Below are 20,288 nucleotides of genomic sequence, written 5' to 3' on the forward strand. Positions count from 1 at the left end.
ACGGGCGGAGGGATACGTTTCCATGGGAACGTCAGACCGCGCCTGTAAACCTGTGGACATCACCGCGGCGTCCCGCCCCTTCCCCTCCCCTTTTTCCTTACCTTCCCCATTTTCCTTCCCTTTTCCCTCCCTCCCTCTGATTCCCCCCAGTCTAGGGACCCTCGCTCTAGTAATCTTACTACAGGTACTTAGACCGGCCTTATGAAAGGCTGTAAAATTTAACCGCTGATGTTGCAGCTACCGCCGCCTTTCTGCTGGGGAACCTGGCCTGGACGGCTACCCAGTCATCTTTGGGGCTCATCGGAGGTAATCGGGAGTTTGGCCAGAGTGAGAACTCCATGAACCCCGCCATTCTGACTAATGGTCACTGCACTCTGGGCCTCAAAAGGAGTGACCCCCTCTCCCCGCCCCAGACACTGCACCGACCCTCCAGCTCCTTCAGAACCAATTTTCACCAACACTATACGAATTCTTAGGAGTCTGGGGGACAAAGAAATAGAATTTTTTCGTTTGCCGGTTATAATGTAACTGTGCAAAAACCCTAAATCCTTAAAGCATTCTAGCTAGTGGCAATTACGAAATTATTTGCATTTGAAGCACAGAGTTAAACTTGTGCTTCCTTTCTAGTGCTTTCTGCTTTGTACTGTGGTAACACATCTCATCCAGTAATACTGATATCCTGAGGAGTGGGACTTGAAGCTGTCTTTGAGTAACAACCTTGCTGCTCAGCCACTCTCTCTATAAAATAAATGTAAACTTTAGATATCTTTAGATAAATCTTTAGATAAATCTTCAGATAAAATCAATTAAAATTCAGTTTTGATTTTTTTAATTTTTATTAAGCTTAGTTGACAATGTTAGATTAGTTTCACTAGTACAGCGTAGTGTTTCAATAATTCTTTACTTGATGTTTGCGGTAAGTGTAGTCACCATCTGTCACCCATGCAACATTACTGCAATATTATTGACTGTATTTCCTATGCTATACTTTTCAGTTTTGATTTTACAATGTATTTGCCAAATACCAAGTCTACAAATACAGATTTAACTTCTTTTTCACCAGTCACACACAAAAAAGACATTACACCATAAATACTTGGAATATATGAGCTGGAATTGCTGCACATGAAAGATGAAATCCTTAGATATTTGTATATCTATGTTTCTCATCTGTAACTTCACATGATGTATATACATATATGATACAGAGTACAAGAGAAAGGAAATTTAGTAGTTGAATGAAGTATGGATCCTCTCTTGACCATTCTACAAATTCATACACTTTTTTTCAGATTTATCAAATTATGGAAAGAATATATACATTGCAAAAAAAAATTCTGTCAGAAAATTGAAGTTATATAGAATATGTTATATTCTCATTTTTTCTTTTTTTTAAAGATTTTATTTACATATTTGTCAGCACAAGCAGGGGGAGCCACAGGCAGAGGGAGAGCTGAGCCAGATGCGGGACTTGATCCCAGGACTCTAGGATCATGGCTGGAGCTGAATACAAACACTTAACTGGCTGAGCCACCCAGGCACCCCAGTTCTCCTTTAGTTTTATTGATTTTTGTTTACCACTTAACTGGGTTCTTCTCAAAGGATTAAATGATAAAGATCTTTTTATATACTTCCTGGAAGATAGAGTATCAATTCTGTAAAGGCTCACTAATTTGACTTTCTTCTATTAAGAAATTATGGAGATGCCTGGGTGGCTCAGTCTGTTAAGCAACTAACTCTTGATTTCACCTCAGGTCATGATCTCAAGAGTTGTGAGGTCAACCCCACCTCAGGCTCCACGCTGGGTGAGAAGCCTGCTTAAGATTCTCTCTCTCCCTCTATCCCTCCCACCTCCCTCTCAAAGGAAAAAAAAAAAAAAGGAACTTATGAAAAGTGCTGTTGCACAAAGAAAGCATAGGTAACTTATTCAAAGATAGTACTTAGGCTACAATATGAATGAAAGATAGTACTATTAGGCTACAATAAATGTTTTTAGTTTCTGAATACAAAGTCTATTGTACTAAAGAGAACTTTTTTCCTAAGATTTTATTTATTTATTTATTTATTTATTTATTTATTTATTTATTTGACAGAGATCACAAGTAGGCAGAGGGGAGGGGGAGCAGGTTCCCTGCTGAGCAGAGAGCCCAATGCGGGGCTCCATTCCAGGACCCTGAGATCATGACCTGAGCTGAAGGCAAAGGCTTAACCCTCTGAGCCACCCAGGTGCCCCACTAAAGAGAATTTTGAAGATGTAATACTGTAAAAAATATGAAAAGAAGCAGTTTTCCAACTTGTAACAAACTGCTTTCAAGCACATTAAAAGAAAATGAGTAAACCTTGACAGGCTTGCCTTTCTCTCTAGAAACAGGTGCTTTGGTAGCTCTAATTATAGGTTATTTATCTCTATTAGAAGAGGACCGATTCTAGGCAGGGATTTGCTATTCTAGGTACCTTGAAAAAACAGTAGTTCTGCATAGTATTTTCATACACTATTCTACTGAGCACTCTTTCTCTAAGAAAACATAACCAGTTCTTTTCACTAAATGTGAATCCAAATCAGGAAGATATTATTGTAGAGAGTACTTTAATTCCCACTGATTCTTTTGAAATCAGTTTCAGCCACATAAACTTCTACCCATAGCATTGTGAGTTAAATTAAGATCATGTTCCCAGATTCAAATAGAATATAAATGCTGTTTAATTCAACAAATATTCTAAGATTTTTCTAATATGAAATACTAAGTAATTCTTACTGTTGTTAAATATTTATTATATTATTAGTTTAGGAGAGGGTGAGTTAATTCTTAATCCTTTTACAGCAGCTTTCAAAATTTATCTGCATTTCCTAGATTTAGTTTTTCTAGAGAAGCATTAAAGAAAAAGTTCACTCTTATTTTCTTCTCCATTTTAGTTTCACTTTTTAAATCACTGTCACTATTTTAAGCTTGTATGTGAATACCTTAAAACAAAAAAAATTTAGAACCTTTTGCACATGTATCTATTTTTAATGTAAAGAAATAGTCTGTACATCTAAACACTAGTCTTTTATTTTTTTTTGTTTGTTTTTTTTTGTTTTTATTTATTTATTTGACAGAGATCACAGGTAGGCAGAGAGGCAGGCAGAGAGAGAGAGGAGGAAGCAGGCTCCCTGCTGAGCAGAGAGCCCAATGCGGGGCTCGATCCCAGGACCCTGAGATCATGACCTGAGCCGAAGGCAGCGGCTTAACCCACTGAGCCACCCAGGCGCCCCATAAACACTAGTCTTTTAATAGGTACTTATTATGTGCTGTATATATATATATATATGTCTTATCGGTCAGTCCCAACAGCTATATTCAACTACAATTTTCTTTTTTCAACCTTTCATAATCTTCAATTCCCTCTACAATGCTCTTACAATTCTGAGAATCATGTTTATAATTCTTTCTTACTGTATAAAGAAATTAACTTTTCGTTAGCCAAGTACTGGACTGTGATCAGTACTGAAGTATGGAGATGGGGGTGGGGGAGCAACAGTTAAAGAATGCCAGTGCCTTAACCAACCTCAAAGAGTGAAACCAGGAAGAACGAAAATGTGAAGAGTGATCCACTGATACCAATATTTCCTAAGTAGGTGGCTGAGTGTATAAAACAGTCTAGGCAGAATGAGGCTTTCTGGAGAATGCCTGATTGTATTAAAAAGTATGAAACTGTAGAACCATCAAACCCTGTTCAATTATGTTGTTCCTTATCTAAAGAAAGAGTATTAAGGAAAGGGACTTAGTCAGCTTGTTGTTGTCTTAACTAGAGAGAGCTAGACTGGCTTGGATGGAGTTTAGCTGTTCCTTCAGCACTATCTGAAGAGAGAACCTATGTTATTAGCCGTCCCTCAGCTATACTTAAAGATTACTGCTCAAGACCATTGACTTCTCTTATTTGATGTTTTGATGCTGATCTTTTAATCCCTGGAAATGAATATCATGTACTGTAAGTTAATAAGAATGATTTTTGCTCATGAATTCTTTCCTTAAAACAGGTGTAATAGGGGTGCCTGGGTGGCTCAGTGGGTTAAAGCCTCTGCTTTTGGCTCAGGTCACGATCCCAGGGTTCTGGGATCGAGCCCCGCATCAGGCTCCCTGGGAGCCTGCTTCCTTCTCTCCCTCTCTCTGCCTCTCTGCCTACTTATGTGTCTGTCAAATAAATAAATAAAATCTTTATAGAAAAAAAACCAGGGGTAATAAACTTTTAGGTAGGTATAATATAGTATAGTATAACATAGTATAGTATAATGATTAAGGTAGATGGGTGTAGTGTAATGATTAAGAGCATAAGCTCATGGAGTGTGGCATTTGGGTTTGAAGCTTGGCTCCACGATTTAATAGCTGCCTACCCTTGACCAAGTTGTTAATCTCCTGGTACTGCAGTTTCCTCATCTGCAAAATGGAAATGTTGTTAGGATTAGGTGAGGTAAATCAAGCAATTAAAATTGCCCAGTGTCTAGCACATTCTGAGTACTCAATAAATGTTAGCTGTTAGGAGAATGAAGAGGAGCAGGAGTAGGCGTGGTTTGACTAACCTTTATCAGTTGCTAAAAATTTGACATGGCCTGGGTACATTGACAAAAATGAAGTTTTGTTTCTGCAAAGCTGGGGTCTAGACCCTGAAACACAGTGACCAGCCTTAAATGGCCACTCCTCAGACATCTTTGTCTCTTCACTCATTGACTTCAAAGTGAAATTGTCACTCTTCTTCTTTGACCCTATCCACACAGACAAAAACAATCTGATACTTATAAAAAGCAACAAGGCAGAAAATGTTTTCTTTATGAAAAGTAAATCTACAGGAATCCTAAAATCAAATCCTAAAAGTTCTATACAAAGGCATTTGTCTATGGAACGTAGAGACACATGTTCACGAACAATGGGGAAGTTGTTGCTTTTTATTAGAAAGTCTTTGAAGCTATTTTTTTTTTTTTTGGAGAGAGAAAGAGGGAGAGAGGGACAGAAGGTGAGGGAGAGAATCTTAAGCAGGCTCCATGCCCAACTTGGAGCCCAACTCAGGGCTCAATCACATGACCCTGAGATCATGACCTGACTGGAAACTGGGTCAGACACCTAACCAACTGAGCCATCCAGGTATCCCCTTGAAGCTAATTTCTATAAGAGTAAGCATACTTTTTTTTTTTTTTTTTTCATTTATTTACTTGACAGACAGAGATCGCAAGTAGGCAGATAGGCAGCAGGGGCAGCCGGGGGGAGGGGGATGCAGGCTCCCTGCTGAGCAGAGAGCCCGATGCGATGCTGCGATGCGGGGCTGGATCCCAGGGCCCAGGAACCATGACCTGAGCTGAAGGCAGAGGCCTTAACCCCCGAGCCACCCAGGCTCCCCTACCTTTTTTTTTCTTTTTTTGTTTTTAAAGAAAATAGAAAAGTTATTCCCAAGTCAATGACAAATGGATACATACACCATGACCCAAAGAGATAACTAAGAACCAGTTTGAGGGGTACCTACATGGCACAGTCAGTTGAGCATCTGCCTTTGGGTGGGGCCCTGATCTCAGGGTCCTGGGATCAAGCCCCAGGTCAGGCTCCCTGCTCAATGGGGAGTCTGCTTCTCCCTCTCCCCCCTGCCCAGCTCGTATTCTCTCTCTCACACACAAAATCTTTTTTTAAAAAGAGGAGTGGTTTGAAACACATAGGGAAACGAGAAAATTTTTTTTTAAGATTTTATTTATTTATTTGACAGACAGAGATCACAAGTAGACAGGCAGGCAGAGAGAGAGAGGAGGAAGCAGGCTCCCCACTGAGCAGAGAGCCCAATGGGGGGCTCGACCACAGGACCCTGGGATCATGACCTGAGCCGAAGGCAGAGGCTTAACCCACTGAGCCACCCAGGTGCCCCGGGAAACGAAGAATTTTATTGAATCATTAGTCTAACCACCTCGTTTTTCAAATGAGACTAAGACCTAGAATTATAACACAGTGAGTACAGTGGTTCTCAAATCTTGCCATGAGGACTATCAGAACTTTGATAAAAATATCTCCAATTTCAGAAAACTAGGAATGATTGCCAATCACTCTTGGGAAGAACCATCTTTTATTCTGTGAATATGTCTTGTTTTTTTAAGTGTTCTTCTTCCCCTTTTAAAATTTATTTATTCATTTGAGAGAGAGAGATAGAGTGACAGAGGGCACAAGCAGGGGGAAAGGTGGAGAGACAGGAAGAAGCAGACTCTGCCCAGCTGGGAGCCCAGTATGGGGCTCAATCCTAGGACCTGGAGATCATGACCTGAGCCACAGACAGAGGCTTAACCATATAAGATACCCAGGCGCCCCCCCCCCTTTTTAATGAAAGGATGCTAAGAGGTTTTTGTTTTTGTTTTTGTTTTTAATCTTATGTTTCTTTTTCTTCCTTTAAGTTTGTTTATTTTTAGTAATCTCTACAGCCAACTTGGGGCTCAAGCTCACAACCCTGAGATCAAAAGTCAGCATGCTCCTCTGACTGAGCCAGCCTGGCACTCCTCTTCATGGTTTCTTGGTGGAGAAAAGTTTGTGGGGGCGCCTGGGTGGCTCAGTTGGTTCGGTGTCTGCCTTTGACTCAGGTCGTGATCCCAGGACCCTGAGATAGAGCCCCACGTCTGGCTCCCGGCTCAGCAGGAAGCCTGCTTCTCTTTCTCTGCCTGCTCATGCTTTCTGTCAAATGAATAAATGAAATCTTCAGAGGAAGAAAGAAAGAAAAAAGGAAGGAAGGAAGGCAGTAAGGAAAGAAGGAAAGAAGAAAGAGAAAGAAAGAAAGAAAAAAGTTTTTCAGATCTACCTAGTTGCCAAAATCCAAATCTGGAATCTCTAGTTAAGAACAAAATATGACAGGGTTCCGGGCTGGCTCAGTCGGTAGAGGATGTAACTCTTGATCTCAGGGTCTTGACTTCAAGCCCCACCGTGGGCACAAAGCTTACTTTTAAAAAAAAGAAGAATGACTCCACCCAGTAAAAAAATAGAAACCCCCCCCCCACAGAAACAGACAAGAAGAACCACAAAGAAAAAAATGTCTGTCCTTACTAAAAATGCAAATTAAGACAACATGCTATTTTTTCCAGGAGTACAGTGAAATTGGCACTTATACACAGTAATGGGAATGTGAAATAATACCATATATTTGAGGGTCAACTTTGCACTATGTTGTTTCCTTCTTTTACAAAGCACTTTTATAGCCTATATACCACCCCCCACACACTTTAGAATATATAAAATTTAATTCTTCCAAAATATCCTTTAACTTTTTACTAATTCAGATAGAACATTTATAATTAGCATAAAATTAAAAAAAATTTTTTTATTTCAACAAGGCTCCATGCCCAGCATGAAACTTGAACTCAATGACCCTGAGATTAAGAATCACATGCTCTACCAAAGGGCCAGTCAGGCATCCCAATTACTATATAATTTTGATATAGTACGGAGTATGGTCGCCTGTGTGACTGATCTTTCTTTGGCAAAACGGTCCCCAGCAATTTGCACCTCATTGGTGTGGAGTATGATTCCCCACAGTCCATGATCACTGTCTCAGCCTGTGTTTACAGCCATATTCCAGCATGAATATGAATTGGAAAAAGTATTGAGTTGGGAAGACAGGCAACATATGTTCTCATCTTTTTTGTTGTTCTTATTCTCATCTTTATTATCAACTAATCATATTATCTTAGATGTGTTACAAACTTTCTGGGCCTCATTTTTCTCTCATATCAAAAGAGGGCTCTAGCTCCCAATGATCTTACTAAATGTTGGTATTCACTGAGTATTTACTATGTGCCAGACATGATACTTTGTGTTTTACATATGTTAACTCTTTTTTTTTTCACTTTGTAAATAAAAGCAAACTGCTCACTTCTGAACAAACCTCTGCCCCTTCCCTTACGCCATTATCCTTATAATATTAATATTCCTTTATTGTTTCTGTGGCCAGTCTAGTTCTACCTATGATAGTCCTACTCATACTTAAAAACTTAGCTTGATTGTATTACTTCCTAGAATCATAGAAATTAAATTATTTGCCCACGGCCATCCAGCTACCTCTTTGATGAATATAGTCTGAGTTAATGAAAAGAGCAATGACCTGGGACTTAGAAGACTTGAAATTGAATCCGGTCTCTGCAATTTACTACTTGGTTTTAGAAAAATCACTTAAGTGTTTTAGACATTTGCTGCCTCATTTGTATTCATTGATGTAATATATGTTCAAGCATACTTTGAAAAATGATTCAAAGCTAATAATCATAATCCAATTCAAAATTTTGAGTTATTTTGATAGCAGTGTTTTATGTTCTTCTGTACTTAGCTCAATTATTCCATTGGGTTATATGGATAAGATTATTCATTATCCAGGGGTGCCTGGTTGGCTTAGACAGTTAAGCATCTGCCTTCATTTGGCTCAGGTCATGATCTCGGGGTCCTGGGATTGGGCCTTGTCTTGGCCTCTCTGCTCAGTGGGGAGTCCCCTCCCTTTCCCTCTGTGTGCTCTCTCTCTCAAATAAATAAAATCCTTTAAAAAAGATTATTAATTATCCATGTAATATTAAATTGAGAATGTAAAAACTTTCTTAAATTATAAAAAATAATTTACTTTTGCTACAGAAAATGGAAAATATAGAAAATCAAAATGAAAAAAAAAAAAAAAACAAAACAATAAACCTACATGGCTTAACTTTCCCAGTAAAATATTTGTCTTGTTCACTGCTGTAGGCCAAGCATCTTAGAACAGTGCCAGGTACAAAGTAGATGTTCAAGAAATAATTGCCAAATGACTTATTTATTTTTTAAGATTTTATTTACTAATTTGACAGAGAGAGAGAGAGAGAACATAAGCAGGGGGAGAGGCAGAGCAAGAAGCAGGCTTCTCACTGAACAGGGAGTCCTACGAGAGCCAAAGGCAGATGCTTAACTTTTGGGGGGCAGCCCAGGTGGCTCAGTCAGATAAGCATTTGCCTTTGGTTCAGGTCATGATGCCAAGGTCCTGGGATTGAGTCCTGCACAGGGCTCCTTGTTCAGCAGAGAGTCTGCTTCTCCCTCTACCCTTCCCCACTGCTCATGATCTCTCTTTCTCAAATAAATAAAATCTTAAAAAGAAGAAGTTTGGGGTGCCTGACTGGTTCAGTCAGAAAAGCATGTGACTCCTCATCTTTGGGTTGTGAGTTCAAGCCCCACATGGGGTGCAGAGATTAAATAATTTTTTAAAAAATTAAATAAAATTAAACAAGTTAGCTCATGCTATACTATTGACTAGGACTGTTAGCTCTGCAGTCTAACCACCTGGGTTTGAATCCTATTCTCTCTACACACACCAACTATAATTTTGGGCAAGTCACTTAACTTCACTGGGATTCAGTTTCCCCATATGTAAGAGAAATGACAATAATACCCACTTCATCCAGTTGTGAGAAGTATATGATATGAGCCTGAAAAATTATAGGCTTTTTTTCATGATTACAAGTATCAGGTTGATTTTTGAAATTATATAATAGCACAAATACCAGGCTGTGAATTTTGTGAGGGCGGGGTCCAAATCCATCTCATTAACTATGGTATACCTAGTTCCTAGCATAGTTGGTATCATACAGTAGGTGCTTAATAGCTACTGAATGTTGTTAAATAAAGATATAAATGTTATTCTTAATCCCACCACTCAGATATAACCATTATAGATAATCTGAAATGTATAGTTCTAATTTTTATCTATGCATATATCACTTTGGAAAAAATTGTATCACATAGTTTCATAAAAATCTTCTGTTTTTTACTTAGTATATGTGATGGTTAATTTTATGACTCAACATGATTGCTCCACAGGACCAGACATTTGGCCAAATATTATTCTGGGTGTGTCTGCAAGGGTGTTTGGATGAGATTAGCATTTGAATCAGTAGACTGAGTAAAGCAGGTTGCCTCCCCTGTTATGGGTGGGCCGCGTCCAATCAATTGAAGACCTGAATAGAACAGAACAAAAGGCTGAGCCAGAGTCAATTCCTCCTCTGTGACGGCTTGAGCCTGGACATCAGTCTCTTCCTGCCTTAGGGCTATAACTGAAATATTGGCTCTGCAGGTTTTGAGCCTGTTGCCTTTCAGACAGAATCTATACCATTGGCTCTTGGGTCTTTCAACTAGTCAATTACAGATCTGGAGACTTCTCAGCCTCCAGAATTACATGAGCTGATTCTTTATTTTATATATTATTTTGTATGTATCTGGCATTGGTTATGATTCTCTGGAGAACGTGGACTAATACAGTGTATTACACCGAAAACAATTTCCCAAGTCCTTAAATATTCTACATTATAATGTTTGCAATAGTATTCCGTTTCATTAGTATCCACTACTGTAAGAAATTTACATGCTTTTCATTTTTTGTATTATAATGCTGAAGTGTATATACATTCTGCAGTCAAATGCTCTACCCCTGAGCTATACCCCCTAAGTGTATATACATTCTATAGATATTTATGTATATCCCTGATTGTGTCCTTAGACTAATTCCATAAGTGCAATTACTGGGTCAAAGAGTGTAAAAAAAAAAAAATGTAAAAGCTCAGGTACCAAGGTGGCTCAGTCAGTTAAGGGACTGATTCTTGATTTCAGAGTTGTGGGACCAAGCCCCATGACAAGCCCCATGGGCAAGCCCCTGTAAGACTTCATGCTCAGTGGGGAATCAGCTTTGGGATTCTCACCCTCTCCTTCTGCCCTTCCCCCCTGACCCTCCTAAAATAAATAAATATTTTTTAAAAAATGTAAAAGCTGGGGCACCTGAGTGGCTCAGTGGGTTAAGCCTCTGCCTTAGGCTCAGGTCATGATCTCGGGGTCCTGAGATAGAGCCCTGCATTGGGCTCTCTGCTCAGTAGGGAGCCTGCTTCCTTCTCTCCCTCTGCCTGCCTCTCTGCCTACTTGTGATCTCTCTCTGTCAAATAAATAAAATCTTTAATAAATAAATAATAAAAAATATAAAAACTTTTAAAACTTGTTGCCAAATAGCTTTCCAAAATGGTTGCAGCCACTTATATACCCATCAACCAGTCCACAAAGGTACTTGGTTTTCTGCACCTTCGTTAACACTGGATCAATTTTTTTAATCTGCCAAATTTCACTTTTAGGATGGATATGTTATTTTTTTTAATTTGCATTTTTTAATTTACAGTGAGATTCAACATTGTGCTTACTTACTGGCAGTTTGTCTATGTCCTTTGTTGATTTTTCTGTTGGGGTGTTTTTTTCTAGCTTAGCGATTTTTAGTATATCTTACTATATTAAGGACATCAACTCTTTGTAGTATTCACTACATTCATACATTTTTCTGAATCTCATAGTTTTAACAGTCAAATGATTACTTCATCTTGAATTTATCTTAGTATATATAAATTGGAAACTGTTATTAGTCATTCAATAAATGGTAATTTAATGACTAAGTGCCAGTCATTGTACTTGGTGATGAAGATAGCTATAAAAGATGCTGAAAAAAGATATTTTATATATGTATATATATATATATATACATATATATGGCAAGTGCTGGGATAGAGGTAAGTACAAGGCATCATGGGAACACACAGATGTTCGCTTATCTTAGACTGAAAGAAGAGATCAAGAGATTCTCACATCTTCTACATCTCTGCTCAAATGTCACCTTCCTGGGGAGGCTTGCCCTGACTACCCTACATAAAATACCAAGTACCACACACCCCATCACTCTTAAAATTCCCAACTCTGTCTTAAGCTGTCTTCTCCTCTTCATAGTGATATATCAACTGCTGACATGTTATTCATTTATTTATTGTCTTCCTCCCCATCAAAGCATCCCTCTCCCTGCCAGAACGCCCTTCCCCTAAGAAAATCAGTTCCATGGGATTCAGGTCTTTGTTTTGTTCACTGCTATATCCCCAGCACCGAGAACACTGCTCAGTATCTTGAAGGAGCTCAATTCAATTTGTAGTAAATGAAGGACAGAAAAGGAGGCTCTTCTCTGTCAGTGCAAGAGACTTTTCTTCTTATCCAAGGATTTTCCTCCCTGCCTCTGTGCTTCTCTCTCTGCCTCTTCTTCATTGAATATTCCTTTCTGAACCTTCAACTCTCCCTCTCTCTTTTACTCCCCTGCTTGACTGATCTTCCCAGCTCAATATTAGTGTTCCCTAATCCCTTCTCACTAGACTGATCCTTTTTTTTTTTTTTTAAGATTATATTTTTAAGTAACCTCTACACCCAACGTGGGGCTTGAACTTACAACTCTGAGATCAAGAGTGGCATGCCTTATCAATGGAACCAGCCAGGCACCTTGCTAGATTGAACTTTTTAAAAGTAGATAAGCAGAGAGAGGTAAAGAAGAGATTTTATATAGAACATTTTAAGCAAGAGAATGATAGAATGATTCCAATGCCATCACCAAAAGCTGTGGGACTCCTGCACACAGCAGCCTGCATCCCAAACCTCATTTAAAACAATTCAGTGTGCACCTGCTCTATGTCAGGCTATGGGGGATGTGTATAGAATAATGTATTGAGTATTTACTATGGATGCCAGGTACCATCCTGACCGCTTTACATATATTAATTTACCTAATTCTCCCAACCACTCTTCGGTAGAAGTACTATTAGTCCCTATTTGCAGTTGAGAAACAGAGACACATTTAAATCAAGCAAGTGGAGAATCAGGTTCAAACCTAGGCAGTCTAACTTCACAGTCTGTGCATTTTATCATATTATACCATTTTACCATATTATAACCTTGTTAAGAATATCCAGGGTGATTTGGAGGACAACAGAGAGGTACTGCCTTCAGCAAAGTAGATCTGACAGGGTTTGGTTACTGATGGATATGGGAGGAGGGAAAAAAAGAGAGATCTAGTGTGGATGATGGTACCAATCATCTAAAGAGGGAATAAAGAGTTGGAAGAGAAGGAGATGGCCTTAGGGGTCAATAAATAACATGTATTTTCCTGCCTGAGTTCAGAACCCACAGGCTATAGATGCAAGAGGCAGAAGGACACCAAAACATGACCTTTTTTATTAAGTTGATAGTTACTGTGATTTCACGTGTGATGTGCTGCCAAGGGGGCTCACTGATGCTTTATCCCCTAATTAAACATTTACCCACCTGGTCCCAGGCACAGGTAGAGAGTAGAAAACTCGACCTGGTCTTTGGTTTCAAACTTTGAACAGCCAACTCCAAAAGGAGGAATTCAGAAGGCACAGAGCAACATTCTTCCAGGTTCTTTTATCAGCTCTCAGCAGAAAAGTCCCCTTATGGGAACATTAAGAACAAGGACACTTGTCAGGGAGGGGGTTGGGAGAGGTTGGTAAAAGAATACACATTTTCAGTTATAAGATGAATAAGGTCTGAGGATCTACTATATAACATGGTGACTATAGTTGATTATACCATATTATATAACTGAAATCTGCTGAGAGTAGAAAAATGTTCTCATCCCCCCCAAACCATCATTATAGATTTTAAATATCTTATAATTTGTCAATTTTATCTCAATAAAACTTTTAAGACAGAATAAGCCTTCCCCATCAACATTTCTTTTTTTTTAAAGATTTTATTTATTTATCTGACAGATCATAAGTAGACAGAGAGTCAGACAGGGAGAGAGGGGGAAGCAGGCTCCCCTTGAGCAGAGAGACCGATGTGGGACTTAATCCGGGGCTCGATCCCAGGACGCTGGGATCATGACCTGAGCTGAAGGCAGAGGCTTAACCCACTGAGCCACCCAGGCACCCTCCCCCCATCAACATTTCTGAAAACATATATGATCGACACAAGACTTTTTTGTTTATAAAGGACTTACTTCACATGTTTCCTATGTATTACAGATGATTTGAACTTCTCAGAAATACCTCTTAGATAAATAAAATGATCTTTCTCGCCCTCCCCCTTTGTCTGGTATAGATGAAGATATCGTAATGCTGCACCCACACTGTTAGTCTGTCTGCCTCCATTGTTACAGCGCCGCCTCAGGCTGTAGAAGGGAACCCCGTCCGGAGAGCAGGAGTGACCCTCACTGTGGCTGCATCACTCCCCTTCAGATACTGCCCATCTCTAAAGCAGGGAAGCAAATATGTCATTTACTCTCAGTAAAAGAGAAAATGATAAGGGGAGTAACTTTACATCATTCACTCTAAGTAAGGCAGAAAGTGAGGAGGACAAGTTTGAAGACGCCTATGAAGTTATCCCGGTGGCAACAACAATGACTCTAACCTCTTCCCTGGAAGAATGCACAACTGGATTGTATTTATTTCTGAATAACAGATTCTCAGAGGCCATAGATCTCATTCATCCGTGGTCGAAAAACAGCATCTACCATGCCCTGATTTATAACATCCTTATGGTTGTCAAGGCCATCTTGACTGTTGATCCCCTGGATCTGCAGACTGGAATGACTGCCACAAAGGAGGCTTTGAAAACCTGTAACAGTTTCCGAAGAAAATCTAGGATGACAAGTTTTTCTCATCTCGTGAGTAAACAGGGAATAAAGGCTATCAAAGAGGAGGAATTGCATGCGGAAGTCTGCTATGCTGAGTGTTTGATTCTGAGAGCCACCATCACGTTTATACAGGATGACAGTATGTTTGGTCTTCTTAAAAGTGCAATCAACATTGGGTTAAGTTATCAAATATACAAAGACTGTCAACAAGTATTAACACAGATACCTTACAACCACAGCAAAACCTACCAACACCTGGTTGGAGGAGTAAAATTTGGATTTGGAGCATTCAACCTGATCTTATCGCTTGTGCCACCAAAGACCCTTAAACTGCTCAATATTGCTGGATATTCTGGTGATAAGGAGGTAGGCCTGACTTTGCTTCATGAGAGTGCATCCGGATCCCATATCAATAATATCTTAAGTGTTTTGACTCTCCTCTTTTACTACAGTTATATCTATACAGCTGTTGGTGTTGAAAAGGTTCAGAATTCTGCTGTGGAGGACCTCTTCCTAATCTACCTCCAGAAATTTCCAAACTGTGTCATACTTAAATTTTTTCATGCGCGTTTTAGTATGCTGAAAGGAAACTTTGGAAACGCACAGTTAGTATTAGAGGAGTGCATTTTGATTCAAAACGAATGGAAGCAGGTTCATCACCTGTGTTACTGGGAACTCATGTGGTGCCACATTTTTCTGCGGAATTGGAAGCAGGCTTACCGCTATGCTGATCTACTGTATCATAACAGCAAGTGGTCCAAGGCAATATACATGTACAGTAAAGCTATGCTACATGCTCTGCTTCCTTCGGAGTCTGTCAGATCAGGGAGTGAGGACGTAAACTCTCTCTTCTTAAAAGTGGATAGCCTGAGAATCAAAATCTTGGGAACTTCTGTGCCAATAGAAAAGTTTGCTTCTGACAAGGGTCAGCGCTATGGCACTACCACGGGCTGGTTCACAGTCCAGCCCATCCTGGAATTCATTTACATCTGGAGTGGTTTCCATGTCATGAGCAAAAAATTAGACCTTATATCAAGCTGGCTCTCGATAATTAATAGAGGACAAGACCTTCTACGAGAAAATCCAAATAAAGAGTATGGCACAGATGACATCAGTTTGTTAAATTTACTGAAAGGTCTATGCCTGAAACACTTAGGCAGATATTCGACAGCTGAACAGTACTTTAATCGTGTCATTCAGAAGGAGAAATTGTTAAAATATGACCACTACTTAGTGCCGTATGCTTATTATGAACTAGGGATTCTTCACTATCTAAAAGGAGATTATGACAGTGCAACAAAAAACCTAGACAACATAAAAAACTACAAAGACTATTCCATGGAAGCCCGATTACAGTTCAGGGCTCACATAGCTCTTGAACAAATAGCCAAAGAAAAGTGACGGTTTTGACACAAAGTGTGGTTTTGTTTATTATAAGTGAAGTATCTGCAATCGGCAAGGTAATTAACAGAAAAATCATCTCTTTGTGGAAGAAATCCAAGAAGAGGCAGCTGCTAAGTATCTGATCAGTAACAACTAAGAAAGGAATTGGCCATTACTTTTCCCTCTTTCCTTCTCCTTACCTATAAAATGGAATGTCTTAGACTGGCAATTGGAGTCATGCACATTCTTGAAAAAGAAAAGGCAAATGATGTACAGTTGACCCTTGAACAACACGGAGATTATGGGTGCTGACCCCCACGCAGTCAAAAATCTGCATATAACTTCTTACTCCCTCAAAACTTAACCACTAATAGTCTACTCTTGACCAGAAGCCTTATCAATAACAGTTGATTGACATATTTTTGTATGTTGCATGTATTACATACTTATGTTCTTATAATAAAGGAAGCTAGAGAAAAAAGGTCAAGAAAATCACAAGAGAAAATATGTTTATAGTATTGTACCATAGCAAAACAAAAATCCATGTATAAGTTAATCCTCTCAGTTCAAACCCATGTTGTTCAAGAGTCAACTGTATATTATGAAATATACTCTCTCTTATACGTTATGGATTTTTCAATTATGTTAGATAACATTTTCAAAAACTCAAAAAATATGTTTTAACATCTCACTTGATAATGTATACGACTTGCAAATAAAATAGGAAAAGTAGCTACACCCGGAATCTCAATGCCCTATAAATGTTTTCACTGTTAAAAGAAAGAAAATATTTAAGGTCTTACTGACATTTCAGAACAATGGTGCCCCGAACAGCAGTCTATGAATGTTTTTCCCTCTTCATAGCAATTTTTTTTAAATAGTTTGCATTTTAAAGATTTTATTTATTTATTTGACAGAGAGAAATCACAAGTAGATGGAGAGGCAGGCAGAGAGAGAGAGAGAGGGAAGCAGGATCCCTGCTGAGCAGAGAGCCCGATGCGGGACTCGATCCCAGGACCCTGAGATCATGACCTGAGCCGAAGGCAGCGGCTTAACCCACTGAGCCACCCAGGCGCCCCCTTCATAGCAATTTTTATTGGCTTTTTATAACAGAGAAGATATTTCCCCCCATGTCTATTTTGCCTTTTACCAGTTGTAGTTTATTTTACCTTTTTTACTAGGAAGCTCAACTGTGGATATATAGTTTGCCACAGGGTAGAGAAGAACAAGCCTCACCCCCTTCACACACACACACACACACACACATAGGCAAACCGTTTGAAGACAATAGGAGGAAGCAGGGAGGATAGATTCACTGGGTAGGAAAAAACAGGTTAGGCCTATGGAGGGAGACTTGAGTTACTTACTGGGCCCACCCTTAGTTACCCTCCCAAAGGGTAGGGTACAACATAATTAAACGCTGAGGGTCTATCCAGTTGCCATTGTTAGTGGGCTAATCTAAGAGTAAACAGCAGCTGGAGGCATGGGGTATTGCTTTACCTGCCTTGGGGGGGTAAAATCCGTACCTAGACCATTTAACTTCCAGGCCATTAAATCTGGCTTGAAGGCATCCTCCCTTGGGAAGTCACCCTCAGAAACAGACCTTGCTGGGGAAGTCTGGTTTGCTAAAATGAGTGAAACATTATTTTCAAAGCTTTGGGTGTCCAAGCGATCAAAACTGGAGCACAATGAGGAGCTAGTATTTCAGATTTAAAAATGCTTGCTTGGAAAAGCACGGTCCTCATTAACTAAAAATAGACTTTCAGGTGAACAACTGTGCTTAAGGTTTCCTCCACGTTATTTAATTAGTACGATGGTGAAGAGGGCTCTGGTCTGGTTGCCCGGATGAGTATCCTTGCTCGGGTACTAGCTCGTCACATGCTCCTGGGCCTCTGGGCCTCAGTGTCCCTGGCTGTAAAGCAGGGTTAATAGTTCCTCTTCCATGTTTTTTTGTGTTACTTAATATTTGAGTTAATACACATGTGCTGTTCCTACTACTACTATTACTAGTAGTAATAATAAGAATACATTGTTACTCAGTGCAGAGGACTTAAATCACTTTCTTAGAAAAAGCAAAGATGCCTTCCTCATGCTGCTTTGCCAATCTGAAATTTGACCTGTTTAATTTGCTTTTTCTGTTCTTTGTTGATCTTGGTCACTTATGAGAGAAGTAACTCCTGGCTAAATTAGTTTTGTGCTTTGTCCCAGCTTCTTCCAATGAAGAGCAATTTTATTACCTGGTTAAGTAAATGTATGTGGAATGCCTACTATCTGGAGCTTAAAACAGATACTATCTGGAGTTTAAGCTTAAAACGGTTGCTTAAATAGGTAGGAGTCTGTCTCAAACACAAGAAATCTGAAGGCAGGTAGCCCAGGTCTGGTATGGCTCTTTTATTTTTCTGCATGCCATGCTGGCCTTCTTGTGCAGGTCTCCTTACTCAGTGCAAAGAGACTACCTCATCTCCAGGCCTTATGTCCTAGCTGGGCAGGCTGGAGGAGGAATGGTTAAGGAAGAAAAAAGGCTTTCTCTTTCTTAGGACCCTTTGTCTTTTTGTTTCGGAAGAGACAGCCTTCCCAGGAATTTCCTTGTAGATCTTACTGGCCAGGAATAGTCATGGGGCCACTTCTACTTGTAAGGGAGGGTGAAGATTGAGTGGTAGCTTTCCAGCCTCATTAGGAGGTTGTGGGAAAGGACTGTTAAATGACTCACCCTACAGTAACTGCCTCAATACATACTTAAATAACAAGATGCTACAAAACGGTGTAGGAAGGGCACTGTGGAAAAAGCAGCAAGGTGACAATGAGATCAAGGAATTGTCTGCAGAAGACTATGGGGATCCAGGAGGAAATCTTGCAACTGGCATTTCCTTGGTGAAGTTGCTACCCAAAGCCCAGCTTTCCGACCCTTCACTGGCCCAAGGGTTGACTAGACACATCGGGGCTGATTCTTACCAGGCAAACTCACAAGAGATTAAGGTACGCTTTACCCTGCTAATTGTTTATTTATAGTAGGGTCCATTTCAGAGTTGCAAACTCAATTTCCTGTGGGATCAGGCAACTGATGTAAACAATATAAAGCAGCCAAACATAAAATAATAAAAGTGGTTGAAACTAGTTGTGAAGAAGAGAGAGGAAACCTAAAAGCTTTCAAATTAAAAAATATATATATTAAAAAAAATTTAAACTTTGCAGATATAAAACCGTCTGCATGTCCTGATATGACCCATGGTTTGTGATTTCTGGTCTATTCCTTTCTATTGACTAGAAAGTGCTCAAGTTTCCCTGTCAAGAATCACCTCTCCTGATAAACACTCTACCTAGAAAACCAGCATGGAGGAGTACAGGCAGCATGGTGAGCATGGAATCGGAATAGGAGGCAGATAGGTTTAGGAATGTCTATTCGGGGCCAGGGTGGGTCATGATGAAGCATCCGTTCCCTACAGTATGTATCTATCTCTGGAAAGTCCCCGCCTTGCGGATCCAGGGTCTCTGAGAAATACCTCCCAATCTTTGGCTCACTGACCTTTCTTCTTCCATGTCTTCTGCTGCCAACCCTGGGGTGCTGAATGTATCTAGTATGGTATCATACATTAAAGCTTCCATTTACTACTAGAAAATCCCATTCCAGTCCTGCGTCCGGAGAATACAACCAGGTCGCTTAGCTTGGAATTTTGGTCATCCTCACATTCTCTGGTAATCCAGATTATAGATGTTCTCTTTGTACAAATGAATCCCAGATTGAATCACATCCATTTTAGTTAACATGTAGAGTTAGTTTATAAGAGCACGGAGGAGAGACCTCACTGTGACCTTCCTGTGCCATAAACAGAAATAAAGTGTTATTGAAGCATTTTTTTATTCCAGGAAGAAATTTCTTGTCTAATTTAGTAAATATAATAACTACTTGGAGGCTTGAGATCCTGAAAAAACAAAGAGAAAGAGGGGGTTATGAATGAAGAAAAGAACAGAGAGAAGCTCTGTTAAAGGATCTCAACATGCCCTTGCTCCAATCCAATCAATCACTAAATCCTGTTTATTTTTCCTTTGAGATATTTGTCAATTTCACTCCTTTTTTCTCCTCCTTTTTCATTTCCACTGCCATCAGCTTAGGCTAGGACTTCATTATGTCCTGTCTGGACTATATATATATATATATATATATATGTATATATATATATATATCCTGTCTGAGCTGCTGCAACAATTTTTAGGAGCTCGGTAGTCAACATCTTTTGTTTTTCTAAGGAAATTCCAGGGAAAAATAAAAATAGTTAACCCCACTTTAGTTTTTTTCAAAACAAAATCTATGTGAAACATGTATATTCATACCGCTTAGACTGATTATGTCATTGACTAATGAACTAATGAACTCAATGTAAACAATGGCACTGATTTTTAGCAGTATAAAGATATCGGCTGAGCATATCTGAAAAGCAATGATTACAGAAGTAGTTTGCTAA

The 20,288-nt window shown here is 39.5% G+C and overlaps 1 pseudogene across 3 annotated transcripts; it reads left to right on the forward strand.

The window, feature by feature from the left end:
* Positions 1 to 29: 29 nt before the first annotated feature.
* On the forward strand, positions 30 to 19,112 carry LOC309872072 (tetratricopeptide repeat protein 39B pseudogene; annotated as a pseudogene). 3 transcript variants are annotated; one of them, XR_014316512.1, is made up of 3 exons: positions 30 to 306; positions 13,911 to 15,905; positions 19,094 to 19,112. The product of XR_014316512.1 is annotated as a tetratricopeptide repeat protein 39B pseudogene (transcript). The 3 variants fall into 3 exon arrangements; XR_014316513.1 differs by lacking the exon at positions 19,094 to 19,112 and having other exon boundaries at positions 13,911 to 16,583; XR_014316514.1 differs by lacking the exon at positions 19,094 to 19,112 and having other exon boundaries at positions 30 to 184; positions 13,911 to 16,583.
* Positions 19,113 to 20,288: the final 1,176 nt, after the last annotated feature.

The sequence above is a fragment of the Mustela nivalis genome (assembly GCF_964662115.1).
Source record: "Mustela nivalis genome assembly, chromosome: 8".
Lineage (NCBI taxonomy): Eukaryota > Metazoa > Chordata > Mammalia > Carnivora > Mustelidae > Mustela > Mustela nivalis.